The following is a 9,579-nucleotide window of genomic DNA, read 5'->3' as shown; positions in this document are numbered from 1 at the left end:
CGACCACCCAGGGTCCCAAGCTGAGGGAGGGTCCTTGTTGAAACCAAAAAGTGCATTTCCCACCTCAAGGAGAAATCATTATATGCATTATCAAGTACAGATTTGCAGATATCTTGCCATAAGAACACTTCAGTTAAAGACTTCTTTAGTTGTAGAGGCACTTCGGCCAAAACTCTGCCGTTTAGTTAGGCTACTCTTTAAATAATGATTAGTGGGGTAGTGTGTGTTTTAATAACCAAATCTGTTCCAATAAGGGATGACATATGGAATGAGACTGGTGTGTGTGGGTCATGGATGGGTATTTAGCCTACATATGTTTGTCACAGGTGGTGGCGCGTGGACAAGGGGGGCCCACAGTCACCTCCCATATATAAGGCCCATAATTCCTAGCTTCGCCCCTGGCTAGAATGTGTTTTTTTTATTTTTTCATTATTTGACCTCAATCTGATCACCCATTTTAAGAGGTGATAACAGAACTATACGACCTTTTTCTTAACTGTAACATTAACTAGCCTATTAAAACTGAAGCACCCATTCGTCACACCACTCGTTACTCGGAAAAATAATCACATTACTATAGCGCGTTACTACCCTTCACTGCTCATCACGGCGTTACTCACATGGAAGTATTGAGTTATTCATAATCAGCGGGACTCGGGGAAAAAAAAAACCCAGAGGAGCGTTTGCTTCCGGAGCAGCGTCGCCCGGTTCCCCCCTGTCGGAGAGCAGCGGCATCTGGGAGGGAGGAGAAAAGAAACAAGCAGAGAGAAAACGGAGGGGAGGAAAAAACAGGAGCGTAGCGAGGACGTGAACACACAGGAGGGGAGGTGAGTGATGTGGTATGCCGACTATTTTCGCTTGAATACGGGGAGCTAGCTGTCACGATACCGTTACCGTCCCCCCCCCTCAGACCTAAAATGACTGGAAATGCCGCGGTGTGAGTAACTTTTCATGTTCTTCGGGGCGACGCAGTGCACTGGTATCTGAGGGGCCCGTTGTGTTGCGAATAAGTCGGGAAGGTGGGGGAGAGGAGACGAGGAGGCTGCGGCGACAGATGGGGGGGTTTCTCGGCTCCACGGGACCCAGCGGCTCTTCCTTTGGGGTTATTGTCAGAGATTTGTGTTGTGTCTGTCGGTACTGGAGGGCTAATCACGTAGTGTCAGGGTGTGTTTGAAAACAAGCGTTGTTTTTGCAACATTGTAGCCAGCAGCCAGCCATTGACCACTGCTGCGCTGCGAGGCTGCTGCCGCCGCTGCTGCTGCACACTCGGCTGAGATGGTGGGTCTTTGGAAGAGGGTTTACTACCAAACGGTGAGATAACAGTCCCAAAACATGACTTTATGACACTTTGGGTCTCTTCATTTAGTAGGCATGCCAGCTGGTATGTAAGGGTAAATGAAACGGTTGGTAAACTATGACCACCAGTCATAAGTTAAGGAACCACCAGCTCAAACAAAAATCAATTAGCATTTCAGAAAATCGTCATTCATTTATGCTCCCCACTTGAAACACCCTGTCTTCATATAACTTACATCAGTTTGATACTATGTACTACTATGGCATATTACTGTTAATTCATCTCATAAAGATTGATACCAGCCTAAAAGCGTGGTAAACTGTATTCTGCAATTAAAAAGGTGAGTAAACTAAGCTGACGCACTGAGGCACTAAACCTTTCTCTGTCAGTTGAATCTGAGCTTTACTCTTTTGGCTCTTCACTGAAATGTGTTCATTCGGCCCATGCTCACCTGAGATAGATAAACAGTAGCCTATAAGCTGTTGACACTATGGCTTTCATAGATCGTGTCCCTAAGTAGGACTGTTCTCTCTCTGTTCCATCCTCTTCAGAGCTGCTCCAGTCCTGACTCATGCCTGGGTCCTGGGCCTTGTCCTTTATCTCACAGTCAGGAGCTACAGTTGAACTAATAATGGGGTTCATTGTGAAACAAACAGGCATACAGGAGGGTATTCTCTTGAGTTGTGTACAGTCTGTGCGGTAGACTGGGGCTGCAGGCCCCGGGGGTGGGGGGCGAGGCTCGCATTGGTGCACGGTGCTGGCTGGACTCGGCTAGCTAATCGTTTCCAGCCTCGCTCTGGTAATTTCTGCCAGGCCCGTGAGATAATAGGCTTGTTTGTTTTATACAAACATGGAGCCACTTAATTGCTTGTTTATGTTTCATGATTTAAGGAATCTAGAGAATGACCCTTGTGAATAACTTTCCTGTTTTATTTTTTCTTGGGGGGTGGCACAGATAGTGATCAGATAGCCTATATCATGATTATGGATAGAAAGGGAGAGGGAGGAAGAGTTTTGGTGGATGTTGCTCAACGTTTCACAAGGACTGGATTTGTTGTTGTGTAATAAGAGTGTAAGAACTTGTGACAGAGCACATCCAGTGTGTCTGTGGAGGGAGAAGGGACTCTGAAGTTGTTGACAATAACATCTATTACCAAAGGACCTGGCTGCTGTTGGGAGTGTACCAATGAGGCCTCTCTCTCTCTCTCTCTCTCTCTCTCTCTCTCTCTCTCTCTCTCTCTCTCTCTCTCTCTCTCTCTGTGCCCTCCTCGCCTGGAGACACACTGGCTCTCAGATGCATTTTTTCCATCGCATCTTCCGCGGTGCGTGTGCTTCTTTGCGTGTGCGTTTAGGGAGTGTGTGTGCACATAAAGCATCACACATACACACACACACACACTTGTCCTGCCGAGTCGAAAGCGTAGTCAGTGAATGACACCCAGGATGCTGTCATGTCGTGAATGTGCGAGCCGGCGATTGTGTTTCTACTATACAGACTGTAGGTCCTGGTGGTGAACAGTCAGTGCTCACAGGCGGCGGTTACTCTCATCAGGTTTATGCTGCGGCGTTGGTTTGGTGAGTTCATTAGTGCGAGCCACAGGAATGGATGTGTCACTGCTGCACCACTGTAGTTGAAATGGTGCACTGTCATCCTCTCTCCCTCTCTATCACTGCCTCTCCTCCTCCTCCCTCGCCCCCCCCCCCTCTCTTCTTCCAGCCCTTTGCCCTGTTATTTGGCTTCGTCCAGACCCAGGCCCGCAGTGTGTGTGTGTGTGTGTGTGTGTGTGTGTGTGTGTGTGTGTGTGTGTGTGTGTGTGTGTGTGTGTGTAGGAACATGATGTCATTGCTAATTGCTGTTAAGTTGGTTTATATTCTGGCCCTCTCTCACTCTCCCCCTTTTCCTGCTCCTTCTCTTCCCCTCATCCCTCTTTCCGTCTTCATTTACTTTCTTCTCCCCTCCCTCGATCTCTCTCTGTCTCTCTCTCTGTCTGTCTGTCTCTCTCTCTCTCTGTCTCTCTCTCTGTCTGTCTATCTCTCTCTCTCTCTGTCTCTCTCTCTTCTCTCTCTCTCTCTCTCTCTCTCTCTCTCTCTCTCTGTCTCCCTTTCTCTCTTTCTAGCATTTCTATTCAACATCAGGAGTTGCTGACTATGGAAAAAGTGACTCGGACATTTATGGGCCAAATTTTGAGCCAAGTGCTGCAGACTGTTCTTGTGTGCTTGTGTGTGTGTGTGTGTCTTTGTTTGTTTTGCTTTGGTATTATGAAAGTGCTTTGATTTTGCATTGCAGCAACTCTCAAGATGGCAGCTCTTCTGGTTAGAGAGCTACTCTCACCCCTCTGAGAATAGATATATAATGGACACACACACACGTCCATTCATACACACACACACACACACACACACACACACACACACACACACACACACACACACACACACACACACACAGTGCACATGGACAAATATAGCCATTCAGTAGGCTCATGCAAGCTGTCACCCTGTGAAGCTGCAAGCATGTCAGACACCCAAAATACCCCTTGATATGCTAGCTAGCCCCAGAATAACCTGCAGACTAGCTGTAGTTCTCCTGGCCAGACTGTGTGTGTGTGTGTGTGTGTGTGTGTGTGTGTGGTGCTGGGGCTTCCTTGTATGCCTTGCAGCGGCAACGTGTGTGGTCAGGGTCATGTACAACAGCTGATGAGAAAGGATGATGAAAGTGTACATGTGCGTACATGCTTGCATATGTGTGTGTGTGCGTGTGTGTGTGTGTGTGTGAGCAATCAGATAAGGAGGGAGATTTGTTATCAACACCCTGCTTCCCCTGTGAAACAATACCACAGGCCCACCCTTGACCAAACAAGTGTGTGTGTGCGTGCGTGAAGGCATGTGCATATATGTGTGTGTGTGTAGAGTCTCTCCAGATTGGACAGATGAATGATGAATTAAGGACAGCAGAGATTAGATTCATCCCAGGCTGTCAAGTTGGCAAGATAATCACATTTCTGTTTATGTTTGTGTTTGTGTATGTGCATGTCTGTGTGTGTATGTGTATGTTTGTGTGTTGTGGTTGTGGTCTAGGAGGGGAGAGTGTATTGGTGTGTACTGATGTGTGTCCTATTGTCAATCTTTTCCTCTATCTCTTTCTTCTCACTTTCTCTGTCAGCCCCCTATCGATGCCCCTCAATAGGGTTATTGTCCCCACTGTCAGGCTGTGGTGTGTGTGTGTGTGTGTGTGTGTGTGTGTGTATATGTATTGTTGTTGCAGGGAGCAGACAGCCGTGAGGTGTGTTTGAACAGAGAAGGAGCACAGAGGCCCTGTTCATCCTGTAGGGTGTGAAACTGAATGATAGGGCCTCTCTCTCTCTCTCTTTCCCTCTCTCCCTCTGTCTGTCTATCTGTCTGTCTATTTATCTGTCTTTCGCTTTCTCTCGTTCTCTCTCTCTCTCTCTCTCTCTCTCTCTCTCTCTCTCTCTCTCCCTGTCTCTCTCTCTGTCTCTCTGTCTTTGTTTCTGTCACTGTCTTTCACCCACACGTTCGTTCCTCATTGCCTCCTCTTGGCTCAGTTTTACTTGGCGTCTTTGTTTTCTTTCTGTATGTGTGTGTGTGTGTGTGTGTGTGTGTGTGTGTGTGTGTGTGTATTGTGGTGCAATGTGTCAGCTCCTGGCAGCCCTCATTCATTCAGTCTCCTAGCTGTCAAGTCTGCGTTGTGATTGGGTCGTCAGTATGCATGTTATTCCGCCTACAAATTACCTGTGGAAGCAGAAAAGGATTGACAGGTTTTCCACTTTTAAAGAAAACACCGCACACACACACACACACACACACACACACACACACACACTTTTTCCATCTTTTGTTTATATGTTTCTGTTTCTGATGTTGTCTTTTCCACATCGCTGCACACTCACACGTACACCCGCATATCTCTCAGTTCAGCTGCATAAGGGTTTTCTGCCTCTCATTTTGACGTTCCTCTCTCTCTCTCTCTCTCATACACACACACACTCACACACCATGAAAGACAGAACGTGATGAAAGAGGCTGTAAAGGCCAGGGCCCCAGGTGCCTCTCTAAATTGGCCCACTACAGCGAGTTCAAGGATTTCTGCGTTATCTCAAAACGAGGATCGACTCTGAGTTTGTAGTCCCGACTCGACTCATATCCTCCCTCCTTGCCGCATTTTCCAGAAGCACTCGAGGGGGGACGGACAAGTGTTCAGCTCTAATAGACTGCATGTGGAATGGGCAGGAGGAAGAAGCCATGGGCTGGTTGGACTGTGCCAAATGATATATTTGCAAAACACTGATAATTTGGAAGCCTGTTGTGTGCTATTCAAAACATCCCACACACAATTCCTGCAATACTATCAAGGATTAGTGCCTGGCAGATATGTTGTATCAGTGTGTTTTCCATCAATAACGGATGATAATTAGCATCAATAAATGTAGATTGGGTTGGCATAAACCTTCATGTCCCCAAAGTTTGCATTTCTTACATTTGTCCTTGGACTTATTGTTGTATATTTGGGATGTGTCACTCTTGCAGCTATTTTTGGCGTTCCTTTTTAGCCTAAAGACGGCTACAGTGGTGGTCTAAAACGTTTCTGGTTCCAAGTCGTCTCCAACTGGCATTCTGTTGTCACCGCTGCTCTTTGAGGTTTTGTGATGAAGGCGTGTGCTTGTAGATGTTTTTCTAATTTCTCTTGAATTTTCTCATTACAGTTATTTTCAGATGTATTGGACATCAGTGCATTTTGAAGCTGATTGTCGACTTTGATATTGGATTCAAAAACCCTAAACAACAGCAATCAGACAAAAAAACACATACAGAAGACCTCTGATATGATACATCATCGACACATGTTATAACTTATGAAATCAAAAGTGCAGTTAAACCATTGTTAAATCTCAAAGGCATAAATCTCAATTCTGAAAGGCAATATTACTGCTTCCTGTATGGTCTAGTAATTCTCAGTTGTTCTGACCATGCTGACCATGACTATAGACATAGACATACAGTATATAGACTATAGACTTTCTGTTAAAGCTGTTATCCTCGCAGGCTTGTCACTGGGAATCGTGGGAATACTGGAATCCACTGGAATCGACCAGGAAAGACATTCCTGTGTGATGATTGGACAGGATGACAGGTGAAAGGAATGTTGAATCAGGATCACACAGTCATTGTGGTGGTTTTGGAGCAGTCCGGATTTGCATCCCGCAGTGATGATGTCATATCCTGTGGGGGAAAACAGATTAAGCAAGCAGCTGCGGTTCGGATATGATGCAATACCAGGTCTCCTATTTCTAAAACTATAAAATATTTGAATCGTTTTTCCTAGTTTCTTGACTTTTATAGACTATAATTGAACTGAACTGAGTGGTACAGCTTGATCGTCCACACAGCGCTGGAATTTGCCTCTTGGCTTTGCACTGATACGGCAAAACAAGTGGAGTGGCAGTCTTGGCCCTGTGTGTGTTTGCTCCAAACAGTGGCGGTGCAGTGCTGGTCCACTGGTCATGGCCAGCTAGCTGTATCGGCCACGTCCAAAACCAATGTCCTGTCAGAGAAGAATGCTCCGCTAATGTTGGGAAACAACAACGCAAACTTCCACTGGTAGGGAGGGAGAGGGAGAGAGAGAGGGAGAGGGAGAGGCTGCAATTGTGTGAGAGGAAAAGACGGAGGGAGGGAGGGGATGATTTAAAGCATTGGAGAGAGAGAGAGAGATAGTTGCAGCGGTGTCTGTGGTCCCTTTGGCAGAGATGGGACATTCCTTTTCTGATGAGTCATTCTCTCGCTCTGATCTCCTTTCTCTCCTGACATCCCTTGTTCTTACTCTGGTAGCCTTTTCTCACTGCCTCTCATTTTCTGACTGTAGCTCTCTCTTTCTTACTCTCTTTTATTTGTTGTTTTTTGACTAAGTCAAACCTTCCTGCCAATCAGATCAGAGGAGGCAGTGACATCAGTACAATCTTGAGACATCACCACGGGACAGCTTGCCACTGGCTCTGTCTAATGAAATGTGAGGTATCAAGGCCATGTTGAACACACAGACAGACATGCGCGCACACACACACACACACACACACACACACACACACACACACACACACACACACACACACACACACACACAGTCTGAGTAAGAGCTGTATTGTTCATGTCTAGACTTCCTTGTCCTCTCGGATGTCCTGCCACATCCCAGCTATATATAGGATATCCAGTCTCTCTGCTGCCTCTGTCTTTACCTTGGATCTCACAGACATTTTGTGTGTGCATGCAATAGTGATGTGCAAAAGTCTGTTTTGTCATGGCTGACTCGTCAGTGGGTTGTCTGAATGACAGTGTATACAAAATACCAAAATTCAACACAAGTTTATTGAGCTATGGGCAAAATACTTTCAAAAAATAATATTAACCATAAAAAAACCAGCATTAACTGTGTGTTTTAACTCATGAAAATGTATTTTGTCAAAAGAATAGGCAATATAAATTTAATAGGCAATATAAATTTGAAAGAATGCTATACACAAAACAACCTGTGAAGCAGGTTTAGTGCTAGAAGTAACAGATAATCATTGTATCATTTTTGAAGATGGAAAAAGCTTAGTGCAAAACTATATTTATACATCCAAAGAAGGTAAGAGCTTACAAATAGACTTAAGAAACAATACGGCTGAAACGCAAACGTGCAAAAAAATAAAGTACAAAAAAAGACAATAACAAAAAGGAACAAAAACCATAATAATAATAAAAACAGGGATGCACATCCCTTGTGCATGCCTGTCCATCTGTGTGTTTTCAGTGAGAAAGGGAGAGACATGGCTTTTTAATACACATGGCTGTCCCCCATGTAGCTGTAACTCTGGCAGCATCTCAAGCAAGCAGACGAGAACTCTCATAAAGCAAAAGCCCTAATAAGCAACACTGTGAGTCATGCTAGGAGAACTTTCTCTACTGATCACAAACATAATGGACAACGCATCCACAGCTGTGTAATCCAATTGTAAAAATATGTACGCATACAATACAATATGTACTAAGACGCTGAAATAATGATGCTGGGAAATGATTTAAAAATGACAGAGAGAAAGATAATGAGCGAGGGACTGGGAGAGAAAGGATGAGAGAGGTGTGTGTGTGTGTGTGATTGTATGCATGTGTGTGAGAAGTTATGGTGGCTGGTGGCTGCCATCAGCGTTGCGTCCAGGAAAGAGCTGTGGTCTCATTACAGTGCCGGGGCTGGCTGCTCCACCGGCCCGTCTGTGTTCCGCAGGCTGCAGGCCGAAGAGCTGAAATGGGACTTCCCTCCCCTAAGTGTGTTGCGCTTGGTGTCGGTGTGTGTGTGTGTGTGTGTGTGTGTGTGTGTGTGTGTGTGTGCGCATGGTGTACTCTTTCTCCCCTCCCTCGACCTCCCCTCACCCACAGGAAAGAGAGAAAAGGGGGAGGGGGTGGCGTGTAAAGCACACTCTCTCCCAAGTTTCCCAAATCCAGGAAATCTCTTCTTGGCTTCTGTTTCAGAAATATGTTTCTTTTCCACTTCATAGGGCTCCGAGGTGTGTGTCTGTGCGTGTGTGCGTGTGTGTGTGTGTGTGTGTGTGTGTATGTGCGTGTGGTGAGATTTCTGAGTCTGTTACGAAACCAGAACGTTGCCTCCTCGACTACTCTCTCTTTTCATTTCTCCTCTCCTCTCCTCGTCCCTCACCCCGCCCCGGCAGTCCTTTAGCTATGTTAGCTGGAGTTAACAATTCATCATGACAAATCAGTGCATGCCACAACGGCTCTCCCTTTTCCTCAGTTTCACTACCAGTCAAAAGTTTGGACACACCACATTTTTCTTTATTTTTACTATTTCCCACATTTTAGAATAATAGGAAAGACATCAACACTATGAAAAAATACAAATGGAATTATGCAGTGACCAAAAAGTGTTAAACAAATCAAAACTATCTCATATTTTAGATTCTTTAAAGTAGCTGCCCTTTGCCTTGATGGAAAGCCAAAGGCTTTGGAAAGAAATTCATACATAGGCATCAACTTCACTATTTATATTTGTCTAAGAAGCAAATTTCAAGCATTTAAGCATAAGCCATTAGATCAAAATGGCTTTAAGATAATGAAAAACATAGTACACTCAATCAGGTGTGTCCAAACTTTTGACTGGTAGTGTGCTTCCCATGTAAAACCAAGGGTAAAATGTTTACTTTTGTAACCTGTGGAGGTAACTATGTAACTCTGTCTGTTCTCTCTGTTTCAGGTGACCCTCCGCTGATGTGCCTGCC

At 45.3% G+C, this 9,579-nt stretch overlaps 1 protein-coding gene across 3 annotated transcripts in view; it reads left to right on the top strand.

Annotated features, from left to right (window-relative positions):
* The first annotated feature begins 747 nt into the window (after positions 1 to 747).
* The window catches only part of apbb2b (amyloid beta (A4) precursor protein-binding, family B, member 2b), a 43,523-nt gene continuing 34,691 nt past the window's right edge, over positions 748 to 9,579 (top strand). For all 3 annotated transcript variants that reach the window (XM_071517084.1, XM_071517083.1, XM_071517085.1), the window contains exons 1-2: positions 748 to 827; positions 9,555 to 9,579. The exon at positions 9,555 to 9,579 is cut by the window's right edge and continues 71 nt beyond it. The gene's annotated coding sequence lies outside the window, so the exon portion shown is untranslated. The remainder of the gene's footprint in view (positions 828 to 9,554) is intronic.

This window comes from Centroberyx affinis, unplaced genomic scaffold, assembly GCF_046629955.1.
Source record: "Centroberyx affinis isolate AG114_WGS23_722 - 3 ecotype Tasmania unplaced genomic scaffold, CSIRO-AGI_Caff_v1 ptg000458l_1, whole genome shotgun sequence".
Taxonomy (NCBI): domain Eukaryota; kingdom Metazoa; phylum Chordata; class Actinopteri; order Beryciformes; family Berycidae; genus Centroberyx; species Centroberyx affinis.
Note: the sequence above shows the minus strand (reverse complement) of the source record. Positions and strands in the feature narration are given on the sequence as shown.